The following is a 23,764-nucleotide window of genomic DNA, read 5'->3' on the forward strand; positions in this document are numbered from 1 at the left end:
CCCATACACAAATTATACACCTCCCTTCCACCCATAGATTATACATCCCCATACACACATTATACCCTCCTCTCCCCAGACACATTATACTCACCCCAAAACTACTACGCATACACATCCCTTCCCCACACACACACAGGCACACTGTACCCCTTCTATCACTACAATCACATGTTTCCCCCTCTACAACTACACAGACAAATCCCCCCTACCACCACAGACACCTCTTCCCCCTCCACAGGCACACTGTACCCCCTCTACCACTACCAGTGGTGTAACTAGTACAGGGCGAGCGGGGTGCGTGCCCTGGGTGCTGTGGGACCAGCGGCGCGCGGGGGGGGGGTGCCGCCGGCCACGGTCCGGCCCGCCCTAGTTAGCCACCAGTGTAGCGCCGACCGCAATGAGTGCGGTCAGCGCTACACATTTACACAGGACCATCGCTAGGCTTCCAGCGCCGGTCCTGTGCTGCACACCTGAGCCCGTTCCCTCCCCCTGAGCGCTTGCCCAATAGCGCTAGGAGGCGGGCTCAGGCTGTGCATAACACATGCATCGCCGCCAGCGCTGGCGGCGATGCGTGTGTTAAACAGCAGCCAATGAGAGTCAGATAGACTCTCATTGACTGCTGCAGCACCCACTGCAAGAGCCGGACTTCCGTCCGGCTCCTGCAGTGGGTAATGGGACAGACGTCATGACGTCTGTCCCATTATGCTGAGCGCGCCAGCACGGGAGGACTGGTGGGCGGTGGCGGAAGCAGCGTTGCGGACTGGAGGAGCAGCAGCAGCGTGGATTCAGGTAAGTATGTTTTTATATATATTTAAAAAAAAACCTGTCAGCACTACTGGGGGCACAACGGGGGAGGTGGGTGGCTACCACTGGGGGGACCTCTACTGGGGTGGGGGCACAACGGGGAGGGGTGGCTACTACTGGGGGCACCATTATTAGGAGGACCTCTACTGGGGGGCTATTACTGGGGGCACCATTATTGGGAGGACCTCTACTGGGGGGGCTATTACAGGGGGCACTTAATCGGGAGGGGGAACCTCAACTGGGGACCACTACTTGGGGGGGAAACTACTACTGGGGGCATTATAAAAGGGGCCTACTACTAGGGGCACTGCAATGGGGGGACCACAACTGGGGGCAATAACAGGATGGACCACTACAGGGACCACTGGATAGGGGGGTCACTACTGGGAGCCTGCATCAGGGGGACCACTACTGGGGGCACTGCATGGGAGGGGGGGGACTACTGCTGGGGGCACTATATAAGGGGCTTACTGCTAGGGGCACTGCGGGGACCACTACAGGGGGCACTAGATAGGGGGGATCACTACTGGGTGCCTGCATAAGGGGGACCACTACTGGGAAACCTGCATGGGGGGGACTACTGCTGGGGGCACTATATAAAGGGCACTGCATAGGGGGGGGACTACTACTGGGGGCACTATATAAAGGGCACTGCATAAGGGGATACCACTACTGGGTGCACTGCATTGTGGGGACTGCTACTTGGGGCACTGCATAAGGGGGAACACTACATAGGGCACTGCATTTGGGGGGACCACTACTGGGGGCACTGAGTAAGGGGAACTAATTGGGGGCTGTATAAGGGGGACCACTACTGGGCATATTGTATAAGGGGCACTACTATGGGCCTGCATAAGAGGGACAACAACTGCATACTGGGGTACTGTATAAGGGGTACTACTGGGGTTAAGGTGCATATGGATAGGAATGTTCAGCGTGAAAATAAAGGGGTGTGTCATGTTGACACACCCCATTTTTAAGTGACCACGCCATCGACGCGCGCACATATCGGGATGTTGGGGGGGCTCCCTTTTCAAATTTGCCCTGGGCTCCAAATACCCTAGTTACGCGACTGACCACTACACAGACATCTCTCCACACCTGCCCCTACACAGGCACACTGTACCCCCTCTACCGCTACACAGACATCTCTCCACCCCTGCCCCTACACAGGCACACTGTACCCCCTCTACCACTACACAGACATCTCTCCACCCTTGCCCCTACACAGGCACACTGTACCCCCTCTACCACTGCACAGACATCTCTCCACCCCTGCCCCTACACAGGCACACTGTACCCCCTCTACCACTACACAGACATCTCTCCACCCCTGCCCCTACACAAGCACACTGTACCTCCTCCACCACTACACAGACTTCTCTCCACCCCTGCCCCTACACAGGCACACTGTACCCCCTCTACCACTACACAGGCATCTCTCCACCCCTGCCCCTACACAGGCACACTGTACCCCCTCTACCACTACACAGACATCTCTCCACCCCTGCCCCTACACAGGCACACTGTACCGCTCTACCACTACACAGGCATCTCTCCACCACTGCCCCTACACAAGCACACTGTACCTCCTCCACCACTACACAGACTTCTCTCCACCCCAGCCCCTACACAGGCACACTGTACCCCCTCTACCACTACACAGGCATCTCTCCACCACTGCCCCTACACAAGCACACTGTACCTCCTCCACCACTACACAGACTTCTCTCCACCCCTGCCCCTACACAGGCACACTGTACCTCCTCCACCATTACACAGACATCTCTCCACCCCTGCCCCTACACAGACACACTGTACCCCCTCTACCAATACACAGGCATCTCTCCACCCCTGCCCCTACACAGGCACACTGTACCTCCACCACCACTACACAGACACATCTTTCCACCCCTGCTCCTACACAAGCACACTGTACCCCCCTCCACCACTAAACAGACACATCTCTTCGCTGCCTAACTAATGATCATGAAATAAAGTGCCATACTTCCAATAGTGTTCCTAGTAAGCTGTTTTAAAACAGCCTGCGGGTGTTGTCCCCACCAGCATTCTGCAGTGACCCGCGGGTGGGGAAAATAGCAGTGCAGCGGTCACCACCAGTATATGGTTGCCAGGCGCACAGCAGCGCTTGGGGGAAGCCCGGAAGGTCCATAACTGCCAGGCACGCCCCCAAGAGCGATTAAAAGGGGACGTGACTTAAAGACACTCCCCCTTTTTCCTGTGGCCACGCCACCTGTTTGGCGGCATGCGCCTTCAGTGCACACAGGAGTCCCTCTTTCTAGGTCCGGCGCCCTGCCTGGCGCTGGAACTACAATGAACACTACTTCCAAGGTAACACAAGTTCTTGCGAGGGGTTGGAACTGGGACCACCCATTACCAAATGTCTAGTTTCGCCTATGATGAGAGGGGAAGGATCCGACCTGCAACAGTGTTTTTTTTTTTTACCAATGCCTACAGTATACAATAGATACGTCTCTCTTATACTGGCACACAGATTCTACACTAATACGGACACACAGCATCCACAACCCTCAGAAACACATTGATTCATAAAAAAACATAAGGAGAACTTGAAGACCTGATTCTCTCACCTACACAGCATACCAACTATGCCCAAACACACCCAAAAATGAATAACCCATATTCTGAGTGCACTGAAATTCCAGATTGCTTTACGTTGATAAAACTAAGGACCACCGACTCTTCTCTCCGCTGTCAGTAGGGTTTGATTAGCTTATTGTATGGAATGCATTTGCTGCATCATACATAACACTCCTAAAATAATATCTACCACCTGCAACCCAAGGACAGACCACCATGGAAGCCCCTCGCAGATAAAAGATTGAATTAACTCATCACAATTAATAGTTTTCCTGTCATGGGTGACTCTTTCCATTTTTCCCCCATCTCCTTCTTAATTAATATTAACATGCCTTTCTCGTTTTATTGTCGGGTATACAACTCATCACATCCCTACTATTATATACAACATTCAGTTCATTGTAATGTTGAAAAAAATGTTTGTGTGTTCATATATTAAATAAAAGGCCTGGTAAGAGCGGGCCTATTGTCCGCATCTCCGATATGAAATTAACTATAAAGAGCTCTGTGCAATATAGAAATCTCTAAACTTCAAATGCAAGCAATTGAACTGGTATCATAAAAACAATATACTTTAATCCTACCCTAAAAATAAAAAGCAGCAAAACAAAAGTTCAGATAATATAGTAGCTTTCTCTGGGAGAAAATATAATAATTCAATAAAACTTGTGTTTAAGTACAGAGCACTAAGGACTCGACCTATATCGTTTGTTAGGAGAACAAGTACCCATTTAGTTCAGTCACAGCAGGTGTACAAGTCCAAAACCGGTGGAAAAATAACCTCAGGGTCCAAATCGTTTATAGTCTACAGAATGCAAAAAGTAAAGCAATTCCTGGTTCACATAGTTTTCACATTACAGAAGATGTATGATGGCATATTGTCCAGTGTTAGTAACACATCAGGTAACTACGTATTTTAGCTGTGGAAACTCACGTCCCCGAAATTCGCCATATTCAATTCCAAAACACACAAAAACGCAACCCGGTGAATGCAAACCAGGCGAAAAGTGCTGTCGGAATTGAGGAAATCAGCCTGACACTCCCTAAAAGATGCACTAACATTTCGGGGTCAATGTACATGCCCCCAAATACCCCTAATAAAGCTATTTGGGGTACTTAAGGGGCGTCAATTTCTTCTAATTAGTGTATTTGCACTAGTGGTGAAGAATAGCAATAAGCAGGTTTTTTTGGAGAAAGTAAGTACTCCTGTCAAATTTGGGGTACTTGAAAATGGGTGCAAGCATGGTATAAAGTCGCTAAAGTTAAGTTTAAAAAAAAACTTAAAAAACACACATGAAGCAAGCACCTGCAATCAAAAAAACACCTCACCCGTACTTGTAGACCCCCCTAAAGTCTATTTCGCTAGCTTATAAGTTTGTACCCCCAATTTGCACTTTTTCGCCCACATTTTCAAAGTGCTTTTTTAGGGTGTTCCTTTTTTTTAGGTTTTTTTTGACGCAGTTATCCTTTGGGGGGATGTCCCAAGGGTGCTGAGTGGTTTCCCCACCTGTGCACCCCAAAATAGCAATTTTTTTTCTCCACCCATTCATAGGCAAATCTTTTTTACCTATTGCATTGCGTTTTTCGCGTATGCGAAAAGTGTTTGCAATTGAATATGGAGATAAGTTTTCGCCTGGCGAAAAGTCACAATCGGCGACACTTTTTCACGGCTTCTTACTTTTTGCGACTAATTGAATACGGGCCTATATGTGAAAGGTATAGCTCTGTTTGGTAGCAGAGCTATACCTGGGTCACCTCTAGTCTGAATGGAATAACCCAGGTCGCGATGACCCAGGTCATACCTAAAAGACTCAGATTGGACAGCTCAGTGGTGTTTGGAGATGACATAATCGCCAAGCGTCCACTACTGCCTCACAGAAGACCCGGGCCTGGTGTGAAGTGTGATGACCCGGGAATAACCCAGGTCGTCACCCATGTGTAAAAGGGGTAGCCTGGCTTTAATCCATGCCCTGTGTCCTGTATCGGAGCCTCGTTGAAGCTGGGACTTTATGTCTAGAGACTTTTTATGTACTAGAGACTTTTTCAAAGCTTTCTATATTAGTGTTTATTGTGTATTTAACCACCCCATAGGCAAACGCAGGGGGGGTTTCCATCTGCCTGGAAACCCCCCTCCCCAGCACTCACTAAGACCACAATAGAAATAGTAATATAATAGAATGTTACTAGTGCTGCATGTTCTTCTCAGTATCACAAATAAAATGATTAGCACCAACTGTGGATCTTTTAAAGTGTGTCAGCCAGCAATAAATATACCTATGCACCAACTAGAAGATGTGGAAAACATGCACTGTTAGGGGTGCACTGCTATAGACCATCAAGAGAGTTAATAATTAATACTGTATAATACACTATCCAGTACATAAGGAGACCGATATGTACATATATGTCCAGGGCAGTGCTAAGTTCTTCTGCTGCTCCCCCAGACTCCCGGACTTGCTCCAATGCTCAGGAATGGTGCCCACATCTGAAAAAAACATTCTGCTCAGACAGGATGGACCTACTGCTGCGTCTAATGGCTTAAGCTGGCCACACACTAGACCAACTTACATCCAACCAGCCAACTAATTGATTGGTCGGAATGAGACATATATTGTATTTGTATTTTGTATGTGGATCATCATAACCACACCGACTCCTTGATTACATGGCTGAGTGAGGTTCTATCCTCTGACAATGGAGTCACTGGTTCCATGGTGTCGTCATTTATTGCAAGTTCACCTGAGGCTCGGACATCACTCCATATGTGTTAGAGTTTTGCATCAATACGGATAGACAATTTTGCTTTTGTGATTTGATTTATGAAATGTGTATCTAAGTTTCTGTCCTGTTACAGTTTAGCTGCCATCAATCACAGGGTACACTGTCTGTTGTGCAACTTGTCTCTAGGTCAATTTATTTAAAAGAAGATTTACTGTTTCAAAAACATATCAAATCTTGCAGAAAGTGCAGAGTCAGATATTGCCAAGATTTACATCAGAAATTAAATGTTCCATATTTTTGGCTGATATAATTACATTACGTAAGGGCCCCCAATTTCTTTACATTTAATCTGAGATACTTCAATTGAAAAAAAAAAATAAAGTGTATATAGTCCATAAAAGCTCCTGCAATGCTTTATATTGTGTGCCACTTACAGTAAACGAGTTACACAAACCAATATTTAAAATCAAATTAAAATATTATGCATCTCTATGAACTTAAAACTGTCATGCCCCCCCAAATCATCTATTAGTCTTTATCACCTCCTGCCACATCTCATTTATTCTCTTTGGAGTCCAGGCAACTTTTTTTTAAGAAGACACCACAAGATTCTAGTCATCCAGCTTTAATGTTTTAGGTACAATCCTGACCAAATCACCCCTACAGATCTTTGACTCTGCTGGGCTGTACTAAACCGGAAGGATACCTCTCCTGCAAAACATTAGGTACACTTACCTATAGGCAACAAATTGCTGCAGAGCTTCAGGTACACTATCACAGGCTACACATTACTGCAGAGCTTCAGATACATTATCACAGGCTACAGGTTACTGCAGAGCTTCAGATACATTATCACAGGCTACAGGTTACTGCAGAGCTTCAGGTATACTATCACAGGCTTCAGGTTACTGCAGAGCTTCAGGTACACTATCACAGGCTACAGGTTACTGCAGAGCTTCAGGTACACTATCACATGCTACAGGTTACTGCAGAGCTTCAGGTACACTATCACATGCTACAGGTTACTGCAGAGCTTCAGGTACACTATCACAGGCTACAGGTTACTGCAGAGCTTCAGGTACACTATCACAGGCTACAGGTTACTGCAGAGATTCAGGTACACTTTCCCATATGCTACAGGTTGCTGCACAAATTCAGGTACACTTACTTATAGGCTACAAGTTGCTGCAGATCTTCAGGTGCACAACCCCAGCGGATACAGGTGATGCAGAGCTTCAGGTACACTTCCTTGCCAACTACATGTAAAAGGTATCCTCTTTCCTTTACTTGCTACAATAGACCTCTCTATATATCTTTCCCTTTAGTGTGGTAAGTATTGGTGTTGTGTCATGTTATACCTTAATTTCAGTCTGGTAACCTACCAATGACTATTCTAAATATGCAGCAGCAATTATTCAATTCACTATAACATCTACGTTTATACTCAGAATTACACACAAATTAGTTACATAGTTTATTTTACTGTGACTCTCTGTTCTGCTGAAGATGAAGTCAGTTAATGAACAATGCAGTAATCATAACATTTGTAGAATAACATTTACACATTTATCAATTAAGCTGAGCATCATATTTCTCTATACAAATGACATACTAATAATAACCCATTTTCTTTAAAGCTTTAAAGAGATTAGCCCTTTCATATTCTGTTCTTAAATTCCCCTTATTAGTCAATGTGAATGGCTATACTTGTTGGTGCACATGCTAGCAGATTAATGTGCATTTAAGTTATGAAATTCAGATTTATAGGGAATTCCTAAAATGAGTCGCTTCTCACCCAATGGGCTTTAGTAGTGATATGCAACAATCTGTAGAGTTAGTCCTTATAATCTTCGGTGCATTGTTAGCAATTGTGTATGAATATAAATATAATAGGCAGGAGTCTATAGTGTCTGAGGGCCAGACTTATAATGCTGAGCTGGTGCTGGATGTTAGTATAACTAATTTCTCTATATATACGTATCTGTGGTGTTATCCAATAGCGCTTACTATAATCTTTTGAGGTATTGGTGGCCTGAAATAATGTAGTAGAACTTTACTTTGCATGTAGTCTTTAAGCTAATGCACTATTGGACTGATTTTAGACTTATCTCTGTCTCCTTCTTTCTCTTCCACAGGTACAGTAGCGCTGACTAGACTCCTCCTAGGGGCTGGGCCTCAGACCCTCTGGTTGGCTGACTCTGTTTTGCCTTCTCAAATCTCAGTTATAGACAGCACTCACTCTCTTGATCCTCACCCTAATATCTAACTGCGGTCACCTCAGCATCCCTCCTTCAATTACTTCCTGGTTTCCAGCTCTCCAACACCAGGCACAGCCTCCTCTGCTCAGGTAAGCAGCCGTCACCAACTCTGGGAGAACTGCTCAACCGCCAGCTCCAACTTTCCCTTTACAAACTGTCAACGGCACCCCTTCAGTGCCAGGGATACTGCAATAGTCCACAGTCCTCTGAATAAATGATCCCACTGTTAAACCCCTGCATATACATTACATTACAGTAGCACATTAAACAGATTTACAAATTATACACTACTATAAATATACTATTTACATGCTTATAGGTGCCTATTTTAATATTGCAAGGTGTTACATTCTCCCCCTGGTGCTCAGGTACTGAAACAGATGTACTATGCATTTTCAAATCCAGAGCACCAATTTTTTTTTTTTTTATAAAATGAGCAGTATTCTAAATTATCCAAACTCTAGTAAATACTTCCAAAATAGGGCCATGAATTTACAAAATATGGCTGTACTATCCATGGTACTTCTGCAGGTAATCCTAACTTTTCATATGTAAATATCATAGGAGGCTTTCGCTCTCGTACTGGACAGTCACTGAGAGTCCTCACTGGTTCCAGAGAGCTTACTATTTCTGAGACTGTTGGCAAATCACTCGATAGAGATCCTTCTACTACATCCCCAGAACTTGACTTTCTCTCCACATTTCTACCCTCTGTAAAACCATTAGATGGGTCTACATCAGGGTCACCTATATCATGACCGGTCTGGTGATTATACTTTTCCAACTGAGCTTCATCATCTAACACTGGGGGTGAAGTATCTCTGTAATAATACCCTCCAGTATTATACTCATAGCTATCCTCCCCAGTATCACCATTTTCGTTATACGGGAACGCGCATACAGATATAGGTTGATGTCTACTTGTTCTGTTCTTTAAGCGAATACTTTCCTTCTCACTTGACTGTTGAGTTTCTTTACTGGGTTCAGGTAAATGAATTTCACGGCTGATAGGTAAAAGATGTTGATGATGATATCTCCTGATTCATTCTCCAATTTTAACCAATAAACAGGAAGGTCTGGTAACTTTCAACAATGACATATAGTTCCTCCCTCCATCTGTTCAATAATTTCTTCCTTTTAGCCAATCCTAGTTGTTGTAGCAGCACTCTGTCCCCAGTTTTTAATGCATGCCCTTTTACATTTTTATCATAGTAACTCTTGTTTCTTTCTCTGGATTTCTGTGAAATTTGACTAGCAAGTTGATATGCTTCCTTTAGCTCCCTTCTTAATTGTTGTACATATTTCGTATGGGGTCGAAAAGAAGTGTTGTTAGCCGAAACCCCCAGGCTTACATCAATGGATAGATGAGCCTCATGCCCAAACATTAGTACATAAGGGGAGTACCCAATTGATTCCATTTTTGTGCAGTTGTACGCATGCACTAGCTGACTCAAGTACCTACTCCACTGATGTTTGTCCTGAGGATCCAGTGTACCCAGCATGTCTAATAGTGTTCTATTAAATCTTTCAGCTTGTGGGTCACCTTGGGGATGGTAAGGAGTTGTATGTGACTTGGTTATCCCACAGCATGCACAAAGTTCACGGATCAATTGACTTTCAAATTCTCTGCTTTGATCTGTATGTATTCTTGCTGGTAATCCATAATGGACGAAAAACTTGTCCCACAATGTCTTCACTACAGTAATGGATTTCTGATTTGGTGTTATATAAGCTTGAGCATAATGAGTAAAATGATCTGTTATGACTAAGATGTGGTACTCTTTACCCGATGGCCCTTCAAAAGTAAGAAAATCTAGGCAGAGATTTAAAGGCCCTTGACTAGTAATATTGACCAATGGGGCTCCATGCTCCAGTAATCTTTTCCTCAATAGGCAATTTCCACAATTCTTGCAATTCCGATTTACTTCATTATCCATGCATGGCCAAAAGAACCGATCGGAGATCAACCCAAATGTCTTATTGGCACCTAGATGGCCATGTTTGTCATGAAGAGCCGTCAAAACTAAAGGCCGATAAATCTAAGGCAGTATCAATTGGAGATGTGTCTGTCCATGGGTTTTTAGTCATCTTCTGTACAATAACCCCCTTTTCACAATCAACTGCTTTCGCTGCTTTAATAGTATCTTTGACTCTTTAGAGACGGTACTGGGTTCAATTGAAGGATGTTTCTTTTGGATTATCTTTAACACAGGACCAATTACAGGATCTCTTTGCTGCTCCAATTTCATTTGCTCATAAGATATTTTAGGTAATCCATCCAATTCCATAGTACTAAGCCAATAGTAGACAGGAGGAAGGACTTTTTTGGAGATACCTAAGTAACTTACTGCTGCTACACTTGTTCCACTGTTACTTTGCACACACTGATAGATTGCTCCTAATTGAAGAGGCAGGAACTTCCACCCATTCTTCTCCCCCGGACTCTGCTGACTAACCTGCGATACGGGAAAGGTTGTCAGCATCTATATTGCTCATACCTGTGCGATATTTTAAACTGAAATTGTAAATGCTTAAAGCGGCTAACCAGCAATGTCCTGTGGCATCTAACTTGGCACTGGTATGGATGTAAGTCAGAGGGTTATTGTCTGTATGTACTTCCAGCTTGGCTCCATATAGATAGTCATGCAATCAATTAACAATTGCCCATTTCAAAGATGAAACTCAAGTTTATGTACAGGATAATTTCTTTCGCTAGAAGACAATCCTCTACTTATATAGGATACTGGGCGAAGTCCATTCTCATGCTGCTGATATAGTATTCCCCCTAACCCATCAAAGGAAGCATCAATATGTAATATATATGGTAACTTTGGATCAGCATAAGCTAGCACAGGAGCTTTAGTGAGGCTGTCTTTTAATGCCGCAAAAGCTTTCTCACAGGCATCTGTCCAACGTTCCCCAAACTCATCTGATGATCAATAATAAACTTTTGAAGCAACTCGCTCTTTCAGTTTTTTCTTGCTCACAGGAGCATAACCCTTGGTTAGATCGGTGAGGGGCTTAGCAATCTTAGAATATTGGGATACAAACTTTCTGTAGTATCCACAGAAACCTAAGAAGGATCTGAGTTCTTTCAGCTTCTTTGGCCTAGGCCAATTCATTACTGCCTCCACCTTTGATGGGTCGGTGGCCATTCCATCCCTGCTTACTATATGGCCTAGATACTTGACAGATGACTGACAAAATCTGCATTTATCTAAGGACAACTTAAGTCCTCTGGACCTCAACCGGTCTACCACCTTGATGAGACGTTGGTTATGTTCCTTGTAAAGTGGTTCCAAAAACAATTATATCATCTAAATAAACAATCACTTCACGATAATTCATATCACCAAGTGTTTGCTCCATGGTTCTTTGAAAGGTTGCTGGGGCTCCCTTAATTCCCTGAGGCATCTTGAGGAATTCAAAGAAACCCAATAGGCAGATAAAAGCAGTCTTATTTCTATCTGATGGATGCATTGGTATCTGGTAGTATCCGCTTCTCAAATCCAACACGGAAAACCAACTGCTGCCTACAAGACAGTCAAGTGCTTCCTCTATCTGGGGGACGGTATATTGGTCAGGAACTGTGCGATTGTTGAGTGCTCTATAATCTATGCACATTCTTATCTCTCCTGATTTTTTTCTTGCTACAACAATTGGTGAAGCATAAGGACTTTCTGTGTGTGTTATTACATGCATCTCAATTAAATTCTTCAAATGTTCCCTCACATCCTCCAAATCAGCTGGAGTCAGTCTCCTAAATCTTTCCCTGAAAGGGGTGGTGTCATTCAATTTGATGCAATGTTCAACCCCTGTGGCTGTCCCAATGTCCCATTCTTCCCATGAAAAAACTTGAGGATGCTGAATGATCTCTTGTAATAGCCAACTCTTATCAGAAGAGGAAATGTCACTACCAGCAAAACAAGTTTCCAATCTGTCAGTCTTTGATGTATCTGCCTCAGTAGGATTCATGTTTGTCATATTTAGACTAAAGGACAACGCATCCATACCCATGGTTGTGGGGACATCTTTATGCTCTTGCTGACACCAAAGAGCCAGGCGCTTGAATAAATGAGTATTTGTTACTACAATTATAGATACCTCTCCTTTATCTTCTGGGGAGTCCGGACATACTAAGGCAATCATTAAGATTTTCTCCATCATGCTGGTTGAATTTTCAATGAACTCAACTACATATCCTAAATAGGGGTATTTGTGCTCGCTTAGTCCCCAGATGGTAAGACCTGTGAGAGGTAGTATTGGGACATCAGATAAATACTGACGGTACCAATGCTCAAAGATTACTGACACTTGCGATCCACTATCAAACAGAACCTTTCATAGATTTCCGTTCACTACAGCTGGTGACCAGTGGTGTAGGTCCCGTCAATCCTTCAGGTAGGGTACTAAACCATCGGGTACTCCCCATCATGCAGATCTTTATGGTTTGGGGGGTTTGTATGGTGTTCCCGGACTCCCCATCATCATTTCCCAAAGCTGCTAAACTTTGTGATGTAACTGTACCAGCAGGTCTTGGTGAGTTCCACAGCTGTACACAATTGGCTGCATGGTGTCCTTGTCTCCCACACCTGAAACAACCTCTTGTTTGGAAATACTCGCTTCTCCTCACAGTATCACGTCCCCCATTCATCTGATACTGCTGATTGTTGCTCATCAACTTCTCATGCTGTAGAACAATCAAATTGTCCATCTTCTGGTTCTGGTCTTCCATCAATTTAATACACTGCATCTCTATCTCAGTGGTCTCTGGCTCAGGCATCACAATTTTAACCTTTCTAAGGGTCTTTTCCCTATGATAAGGGGTGGTTTTTTTCCTTATTCCTATTTGTACACCCAGGCTATTGCCAGCCTGTTTAATCCCAATATATCTGAAGCAAATTATTCTATTTTTCATATAATAACTATCAGGTTATAAGTAACATAAATATATGAACTTCGCAAAGTGTTAACCAGAATTATATACCTTTTAAATCATTTGGATAATTTCCTTTCATAAAGATAACGATGCACACAAAATGTTATAAGTAAAACGTTTTTATATATCAAATCTTCATAAAATCAATGCTTGTTAAAATACAATATAGACGAGAGAGAGAGAGAGAGAGAGAGAGAGATATATATATATGATTGCCAAGTGTGTGAGTGGGGGTTGTTGGGACCCTTTGTCCTATTGTTCAAACCGCATGGTCTCTGAACACAAACTCCATTTTAAAAACTCACATTGAAGACTCCCATAATGCCCTGTTCTGGAATACCAATACCTTCACCCACTACAACTGTGTGATATCTTTGGACCAAAACAGTACATTATATTGTATACCAGTGTCTAATTATTTTCAACTTCCATGATATAACACTGCATCCACTATACTATACAAACTATAAACAGATACTATAACGTTGTATAATACATATAAGCTGATTCCTCTGTAATAGTTAAAAATACCACTATACAACTCATAGTACACAATTCTATCATAATACTATAAAGCATCCACCAAACACATGGACCAACTTCAATTTCCATTAGAGACATGGGTCAATGGGGGAAGGGGGAGAGCACATGGAATTTCCTTTGTTCATACCACATAGAGGTAGCCATCTTTGAATCCCCAAACTATGATAATATATAACTTCACAATACTATCACAATATGGCTAGCAATCCGCAACTCCCATGGAACCACAACCACTAGCTGATATCAAACAAATATACATCTACAGATTGCAACATTTCACCCAATCTCCATCCCAATCTCAACTACACAATGATACAGTCAGACCACGAGAATACAACACATGGGAAGGAAGGGGGAAAGAAGAAACTTAATATGTATATATCACAGCCAGCCATATATATAAAACTGAACCCAAATCACCGCAAATCAATCTTCATATCGTCTACTACAGATTAACACAAACCAAGGCACCACAGCCTGACAACCTGGCCTTTAACAAAGATTCCACTATGAACTACAATATTCATAAATCACTACAAACTATCTATACAAGCTATAAACAGATTAAATCAAACTTAGTTACAAATACCCATTATAGGCTAACTAATGTACAGTTTACTTAGCCATTATGAGCAGATATCTCCAGGCGATTGAAGCTGCATCTTGGGGAGAAAGTCTGCTGTCCTTGTGTCTCCCTGGTGTGTCCTTGCAAGCATGTGTGTTTCTCCAAGTGTGTGTGAATGCCATCCTGCTCTCCCTCACCTGTGTCTCTGTAGAGTTTTTGTGTGAATGCCCTCCTTGCATTCCTCACCTGTGGGATCTTGCCCATAAAAGGACATTCAAACCTTATTGTATAGGGTCTTAGGCAGGAAGCTGTGTCTCTTAGCTAGGGTAAACAAATGCTAATTAGATTGTATTGTGGGGTCTCTTCCCATCTATTGATATGCTGGAATAACCAGTTCTGTGTAAACTTCTAAACTCTGGGAAAATTATCACATTTCATTTATATATTTTGGTTTTAGCTGTATAAGGAATTATTATTATTGATTTTAATATACACACTGTAACACCCTAGCTTCAATCAGTACCTCTTCTTGCTTGACCTCATTAATAAATTCACTTAAAGTTGGATTATTTACACTATGGGCTAAACAATGAATCCTTTGAGCCACTGGGTCAGATGTCAGGGCCCCATGGATAATCTGTTTTATTCTTTGTTGATCAGCATCTCTTCTCTGAAATCCTCCTTTTCCTATTATTTTAAAAAGCTATTTATCTATGCTATATATATATATATAGGCAGTTAGTGCCTCACCAGACTCCTGAAATGTATTGCTAAATCTAGAGATTAATTAATCCACTTCCTCTATTGTTCCATAGGCATAATCCAAGGCCTCGATATAGTTATGTACAGTAGAGGCTGGATTATTTAGTCTAATAGCCTGTACTATGTCCATAGCTGGACTACGTAAACTTTCCACCACTCTCTGTTTTTTAACATAGTCTGGGCATTGCTATTCTTCAATTTGCTGCATAGCCACCTCCTTCCACACCTCATAAATTTCTTCCTCTGTAGGAATAGGTATTATTCCAGAGAATATACGTGGCCGACAATAACTACCCTGATAATACCACCCTTCTAGTCGTGGTACTACCTTTTCTACAAAGTTTCCAAACTGATTTCCAATGGGGTCATTGTTAGGATTCAAGGTTGTAGTATTATTACTACTATGGTTAATGGACAAATTAGCATGTGATTAAGCATGTTCTTGCGAGTCCATGATTGGTGTTATTACATAAGGGTAACTCAATGTAGGCTTTTCAGGCCACACCAATTTCCACCGCTTTCCTCGATCATTCTCAGCAACAATTATGGACGGGAGTACTGCAGGTTCTAGCTCTTTTACATTTTCAATGAGTAGGGCACTAATAACCTTATTCTCTCCTACCCATTGGTCTACTATACGTGGCTGTATTATATTATATAATTTCCTCAACACCCCTAACACTTCCTCCACAGGGGTGTCTGTTAAATTCCCATTCAGTCCAAACCCTCTATTTAACTTACCGCATACTTTTGACACCAGGCGTACACATCATACTCAGTGATACTCTCTATCTCTGTATTCATGGCAGCCTGTGGGTTAGGACAGAGACCCCTATAATTTGGTTGTTCCCATCTCAGCAGTGCCTCCATTATGTAACCGATATCCTCTTTCCTTTACTTGCTACAATAAACCTCTCTATATTTCTTTCCCTTTAGTGCCTCCACCCAAATCTTGGATTTTCTTACGCTATACCTGGAGAGGACATGGGAACACCCCTGAATGGTAAGTATTAGTTTTGTGTCATGTTATACCTTAATTTCAAACTGGTAACCTACCAATGACAATTATAAATATGCAGCAGCAATTATTCACTTCACTATAACATCTACGTTTATACTCAGAATTACACACAAATTAGTTACATAGTTTATTTTACTGCGACTCTCTGTTCTGCTGAAGATTAATTAGTTAATGAACAATGCAGTAATCATAACATTTTCAGAATAAGATTTACACATTTATCAATTAAGCTGAGCATCAGATCATAATATTTCTCTATACAAATGACATACTAATAATAACCCATTTTTTTTAAAGCTTTAAAAAGATTAGCCCTCTCATATTCTGTTCTTAAATTCCCCTTATTAGTCAATGTGAATGGCTATACTTGTTGGTGCACATGCTAGTAGATTAATATGCATTTAAGTTATGAAATCCAGGTTTATATGGAATTCCTAAAATGAGTCGCTTCTCATCCAATGGGCTTTAGTAGTGATATGCAACAGTCTGTAGAGTTAGTCCTTATAATCTTTGGTGCATTGTTAGCAATTCTGTATGAATATAAATAAAATAGGCAAGAGTCTATGGTGTCTGAGGGCCAGACTTATAATGCTGAGCTGGTGCTGGATGTTAGTATAACTAATTTCTCTATATATACGTATCTGTGGTGTTATCCAATAGCGCTTACTATAATCTTCTGAGGTATTGGTGGCCTGAAATAATGTAGTAGAACTTTACTTTGCATGTAGTCTTTAAGCTAATGCACTATTGGACTGATTTTAGACTTATCTCTCCTTTCTCTTCCACAGGTACAGTAGCGCTGACTAGACTCCGCCTAGGGGCTGGGCCTCAGACCCTCTGGTTGGCTGACTCTGTTTTGCCTTCTCAAATCTCAGTTATAGGCAGCACTCACTCTCTTGATCCTCGCCTTAATATCTAACTGCGGTCACCTCAGCATCCCTCCTTCAATTACTTCCTGGTTTCCAGCTCTACAACACCAGGCACAGCCTCCTCTGCTCAGGTAAGCAGCCGTCACCAACTCTGGGAGAACTGCTCAACCGCCAGCTCTAACTTTCCCTTTACAAACTGTCAACGGCACCCCTTTAGTGCCAGGGGTCCACAGTCCTCTGAATAAATTCTCCCACTGTTAAACCCCTGCATATATATTACATTACAGTAGCACACTAAACATATCTATAAAGTATACACTACTATAATATACTAGTATTTACATGCTTATAGGTGCCTATTTTAATATTGCAAGGTGTTACATACAGATTGTTGCAGAGCTTCAAATACAGTACACTCACATACAGGCAATAGGCTTTTGCAGAGCTTCAGGTACACTGCACCACAGTTTACAGGCCATTACAGAGCTCCAGGTATACTGCACCACAGTTTACAGGCTATTGCAGAACTTAAGGTACACTCTCCTAAATTGTAAATTTACTCCCATACACGTTACAGGTTACTACAGAGCTTCAGATACACTTAAAGTGCACTCTCCTCCAGGCTACATGTTATTGCAGAGCTTCAAATACACTCCCATACAGGCTACAGGTTGTTGCATAGCTACAGTGTGATACCCCTAAAGTGTTTATGGCCCAAATGATATATGTACACGGTAATAAAATATATAGAATGCATTGTCCTTTAATGTCATGATAGTTGATATATTTACACAGTGTTTAAAAATGAAGCAGAATGGACAGTTTATTTAGTAATATATTAACCCCCTCTCAAAGGTAAAAATGGTGCAGCCTGCCCTTGCTGGACTCAGAGACTGGTGGGCATGCGCCAGGGACAGGACACTGGCTTCCACAGCATAGGGGGAAAACAGTGTCTATAGAGGAACAAGGGTGTGCAGGGGCAGAGAGGCACGAGCAGCTGGCGGGAAGGAGCCCGCACGCGACCTCTGGTGTGAGAAGGACCGCGGGGGCCGCTGGAAAGTGTGTGCCTGAGGTAAGGGAGCAGTGGGGGCAGCGCTGCGCTTACCAGAGAACCAAGAGCTGCCACTGAGCTGAGAGCGGGTCTCACCGGGTAACTGCATGTGAGGCAATGATCGGGGGAGGCAGAGCAGGTCTGTGTGCTGATTACCTGCACTCCTGAGGTGACTGATGAGCGGCAGATCTGTTTAAATGAAGTCCGGCTGACGGCTGTAGCAGGGAGAGAGAGACGGAAGTTTCCTTCAGTACATGCTGCAGAGGGCTGTGACAAAGCAGGCAGTCTCTCCTTCCCACAAGGTGGGCTGTGGGCGGCAGCCAGAGGAATGGAACCTCCCCAGTGAGCAATAAGAAGAGGTAAGCTGGCTGAGGTAAATGAACGGAGGCAGGGCAGTGACTCCTTCAGTAACAGGCACTTGAGTCAGGACATCAGGAGTAAGCACTGGAGAGAGGTCGGTAATAAATGAATTAGTACAGCACAGCAGCCTTACACTTCAGCTGACAGGTGTAATGAGTCTCTAATCTCTGGTGGGTTCAAGAGCCATATAGCTGTCACATACAGAGATACTCTCATTCCTCCTAATAAACTTCCATACATTCAGTATCAGATGCATATTCCCAAAGGACGGCTGTAGAGACACATTAGCCATGCAACCTAACTAATTTATGACTGGAAGTTCAGAGTGCAGCTCAGACAGTTACACTGCATTCTTCTGCTCACTGTATTACAGCATCTCTGTATAGCCTTTAAATTACTTTCTGCTACATATGCAAACAGGGTAAGGCAGTCAGCATAAACTTTTACAGACCACTCAGGAAGGCCACGGAAAGAAATGCCCATGTAAAGCTATTAAGCATCACTGCAGGCAGGAAAACGTTTGCTCAGTCAGTGTACACAATAACAGCCAGGATTACCACCAGCTAAAGGAAACTAGATGTATTCTCCATTTAGATTAACCCGGGCAACAGTCTGCAGCATACCCTCTGCCGATGCTTATCCTACTCATTAAGTTGGTACCAACTAAAGTAAATTAATAATGTGCACCACCTCTACAGAACATGCTGGACTTTATCACTGCCAGTTATTTATCTATATTTAGGTAGATAGGGAATTTGAGAACCTGTGTTCTAATACAGTTATCCCTATTTAAATATCGTATGATATATGTTTAATTGCGTGTACTTGTTAGGTTAACCTACTTTAATTCCCCAGCATCTCACTTTGCTGTTCTCTTTGTTGAAATGATTCTACAGCTATTCAAGAGTTCCAGTGAAATAAAACTTTGTTGTTCATAGTGTGATTTACAAGTAAATGTACTGATTGGGAATTGCCATTTTATGAGTTTTTCACATTGGGTGGAATTGCCTGTTTAATAAAATGTAAACCTTATTTGAACCTAAACTGGTGAGCATATATGCCTGTATCTCCTCTGTACCTCTCTAAACTGAGAATGAGAACCAAGAGACCCAAGATCTGGTAAGAGTCGAGACATCATCCCACACAACACTCTAATCAATACAAAGTACGAGTATTGGGTACCACAACAGTTATACTCTTTTACAGAGTACAGACTATGGTTTATTGGAAATGATCAGGTACACTTACCTACAGGTTACATGCTATTGCAGAACTTAAGGCACACTCCCTAACAGGCTACAGGTTGCTGCAGAGCTTCAGGTATACTCTTCTACAGGCTTAAGGTTGCTGCAGAGCTTCAGGTATACTCTTCTACAGGCAGCTGCAGAGCTTCAGGAATACTCTTCTACAGGCTACAGGTTGTTGCAGAGCTTCAGGTATACTCCCATACAGAGTACGACTGTAGAGAGTGGGTGATGTAGTTCATTCATGGCAAGACCTGATGGAACACGTATAAATATTAAAATTTGGACACTGAAAATGGCCTGAAAAAGCTGCTTATCACCCCTAGAGAGCCACATATATATACAGAAGTAATTTTACTTCACACTGTTAGTAATCCTGCAGAAGATGTATCCACTCTCTAATTTGCATAGAATGCAACCTGCACTGGGGACACGATCTCCATCATCTCATTTGCATAGCATGACACCTGCAATGGTGGCACTGACTCCCAGGGCTCTAACCTAAGTTTGGCAAGGATGGCACCCACCAGGGGCGCCGGTTGCAGGCGCCATCTTGACTATAGGCAAATCCAAGGTAGTCCTACTGGCCTGACAATCAACAGGAATCCTCTCAGAGAATTCACAATGCCAGGCCAGTCGTACCATGCCCAGCATTATCAGGGCCAAATTAAGGTCTGTGGGGGCCCCTATCAATAAAAGTTATATATATATATATATATATATACATACACACACATGCATATATACACACGTACAGTATGTGTAAATGTATGTACAGTATGTGTATGTATATATATATATACGTACACACACACACATTGGGCTACCTGCCTGATGTACAGTGCCCCTGTAGTTGTGCCCCTTCGGCAATGTTCCCTGTAGTTGTGCCCCTTCTGCAATGCTCCCAGTTGTTGTGCCCCTTCTGCAATGCTTCCAGTAGTTGTGCCCCTTCTCCATTACCCTCAGTAGTTGTGCCCCTTCTCCAATGCCCCCAGTTGTTGTGCCCATTTTCCAATGCCCCTGTAGCTGTGCCCCTTCTGCAATGCCTCCAGTAGTGGTGCCCCTTCTGCAATGCCCCCAGTAGTTGTGCCTCTCTGTCAATGCCCCCTGTAGTTGTGCCCCTTCTTCAATGCCCCCTGCCCCAGTAGTTGTGTCCTTTCTCAGATGCCCCCAGTAGTTGTGCCTCTTCTCCAATGCCCCTTGTAGTTGTGCCCCCTGCAATGCCCCAGTAGTTGTGCCTCTTCTCCAATGCCCCTGTAGTTGTGCCCCTTCTTCAATTTCTCCTGTAGTTGTGCCACCTAAAGTAGTGCCCCCAGTACTAGCTCCCTTTCCCCGCTCACACCCCTGTGAAAAAACTTACCTGTATTTGCTCCATGCCATCAGGGCTGTCACTGCTGCTGCCGGCTGGATCTAACTGGATCCAGTAGAGGCACGCAGGCTCCTCTCATTGCGGGCGACGTCATGATATCACCGGTGCACTGCATCACTGGGAACGCTGGCTTCCTTAAGTTGGTCGCGATCTACCAGCAGGAGCTCCGCGAGCTTCCAGTAGATCGCTATCAACCTTTTCACCAGGCCTGATCTGGGGCATGAGGCCAGGGGTTGGGGACAGTGTGTGGGGGCCCCGGCATGACAGCCCCTGCCGCCCTGTCTATAATCCGGCCCTGAGCATTATAAATGATGCAGGTGGAGCTCCCTTCTCTTTCGCTGGCCTGCATGGTGATAACGAGACATCATTTGGAAAAAGTGACAAGAGAGGAGTCAGGACTGGAGCTGTTGCAGCATTTATAGAAGCTGAGATCAGAAAGGTAGTAAAAAACGTTAATGTGGATCATGGTGACATATAATTAGAAATAGGTACTGTGACACAGACAGGAGAGGGGTCCCTCTCCTGGGGTAGATGGACTCCATCTTTACACACACAGTGTCACGACCAGGGTTTCTTGGCATGCCGGCCGGCAGGTATTACCTGTGAGGACGCTATGGCGAGGGGCATCTGGCGGTGGCGCTAGTACCTGACGGGGTGCATTAGCTGCGCGTAGTCCTGTGCGGGCATACTGTCACTCTGGTCTGGTTAGGCCTGGTGGTGCTTCCGTTCCGCTCTGGCATGGGCGCTGCCATCTTGCCTCCGGTCATGTGACCTAGTCGCCCTATCCTGGTGTGTCACATGCTCTCTCTGGCCTGTCACAGTGCAGCACTGGGTATTTAAGGGAGTGCCGAGCTTCCTCTCATTGCCAGTGCAACATGTTTCTCAGCGAGAGCTGAGAGAGAGAGTTCCTGTGCTCATTCACCTGTCTGTTGGGATCATTACCTAGCCTGCTTCACCCTGCCTGTTCCAGCCCCGCTGGCTCCTGCCTCCTCCTTTGCCTCTCACTTGCCTGAGTACCTGTGTTAGCTGTTACTCTGCACCTTGCCTCCACTTGCAGTTTCCCTGGATATTATTTCTCAGCCTGCAATTCATTTCAGCCTGCCGTTCACTTCAGCCTGCCGTTCACTTCAGCCTGCAACTCACTTCAGTCTGCAAATTCACTTCAGTCTGCAATTCACTTCAGTCTGCAATTCACTTCAGTCTGCAGCTCACTTCAGCCTGCAATTCTTTTCAGCCTCACGAACCCTGGAATACTGGACTACTTTCTGTTATCACTACCTGGACTTTTTCCCATTGCTTCACTACAGTTTTCCAAGTGCACTTTAGTTCTATACTCGGACTTTTTGTTTTTCCACATTCATGTCTGTTAAGCCACTTATTAAAAACTCCTACGTTTATTTTTAAATCTGCTTCAGTGTCTGCTCCTTTTACCACCCCGGGCCCACAACAAACCAGAACCTCACACACAGCAGCCAGAGAAACAGGACACAAGTCTGGGGTTCTCATACAAACTGGTCGGTGCCAGACTTTATTGTACCAAACGCATAAACAAAACCCTAGCCCGTCTGGGCACTAACTAAACAGTGGGTACCCTCATTACCAGAACAGTAGGGCCTACTGCCCTCACCATCAATAACAGCCTGTGCACAGTACTTACAGGGTAATCATACAGTGTCTCTGGACATGCTAGCCTGCATGCCTACTTTATCACCATTATCACCAGAATATATTGATGTCCCCCGGCACACTTCATTAAGGGTCCAACAAAATCCATAGCTATTCTTTCAAATGGCACCTCAATAATAGGTAATGGGACTAGTGGACTTTTAAAATATTGTCTCGGAGCATGATACTGAGCAGGATGCACAATAGTCAAATACCTCTTTATGGACCCCGGGCCAGAAAAACCTCTGCAAAATTCGATCAGTGGTTTTCCCCACCCCTAGGTGACCTGCTGTTATATGACCATGAGCCAGATCTAACACTGTTCTTCTGTATGCTTTGGGAACTAATAATTGTTCCACAATGTCTTCCCCTTTCTTAGTCACCTGATACAAGAAATCCTGACATACTGCCATGTGAGGATATGATAGCGGACTATCGGGGTCTATGGGTTTACCATCAATCACTTTGACATTCTCCCTGGCTTTTACCAGAGTAGGGTCATTTAACTGCTCCATGGCAATGACCTCTCTTCTGACCTCTAAATCAAACAGACGATCAACTGGCTCAATAACACTTTCCACCTCAGTGGGGGGCACATCACTTGGTGAGCCACCATCACGCTCTGCATTCTCTAGTTCGCCAATCATACTAGAAAAAGGAAACATCTCCGACCCTGAAGAACCTTCTTCTGCTACTACATCAGTAACCTCAAATGGATCAGGATGATTTACCGCTGTAAAGAATCATCTTTCCCACAACTTCCAGAAGTGAGCCAAATCTCTCCCCAATATTGCATCATACATTAAGCCATGTTCCAAACCCACAGAGACTACCGCGGAACCAAACAGTGTTTCAATGTTCACTTCTGCAGTAACATAATACCGGGTATTCCCATGTATGCAGGTCACACCGACAGTTTTCCCCTTACACTTCAAAGGGTTCACCAGTTCAGCTTTCATAAGTGTAAC

This window comes from Taudactylus pleione, unplaced genomic scaffold, assembly GCF_031769625.1.
Source record: "Taudactylus pleione unplaced genomic scaffold, aTauple2 ptg000138l, whole genome shotgun sequence".
Lineage (NCBI taxonomy): Eukaryota > Metazoa > Chordata > Amphibia > Anura > Myobatrachidae > Taudactylus > Taudactylus pleione.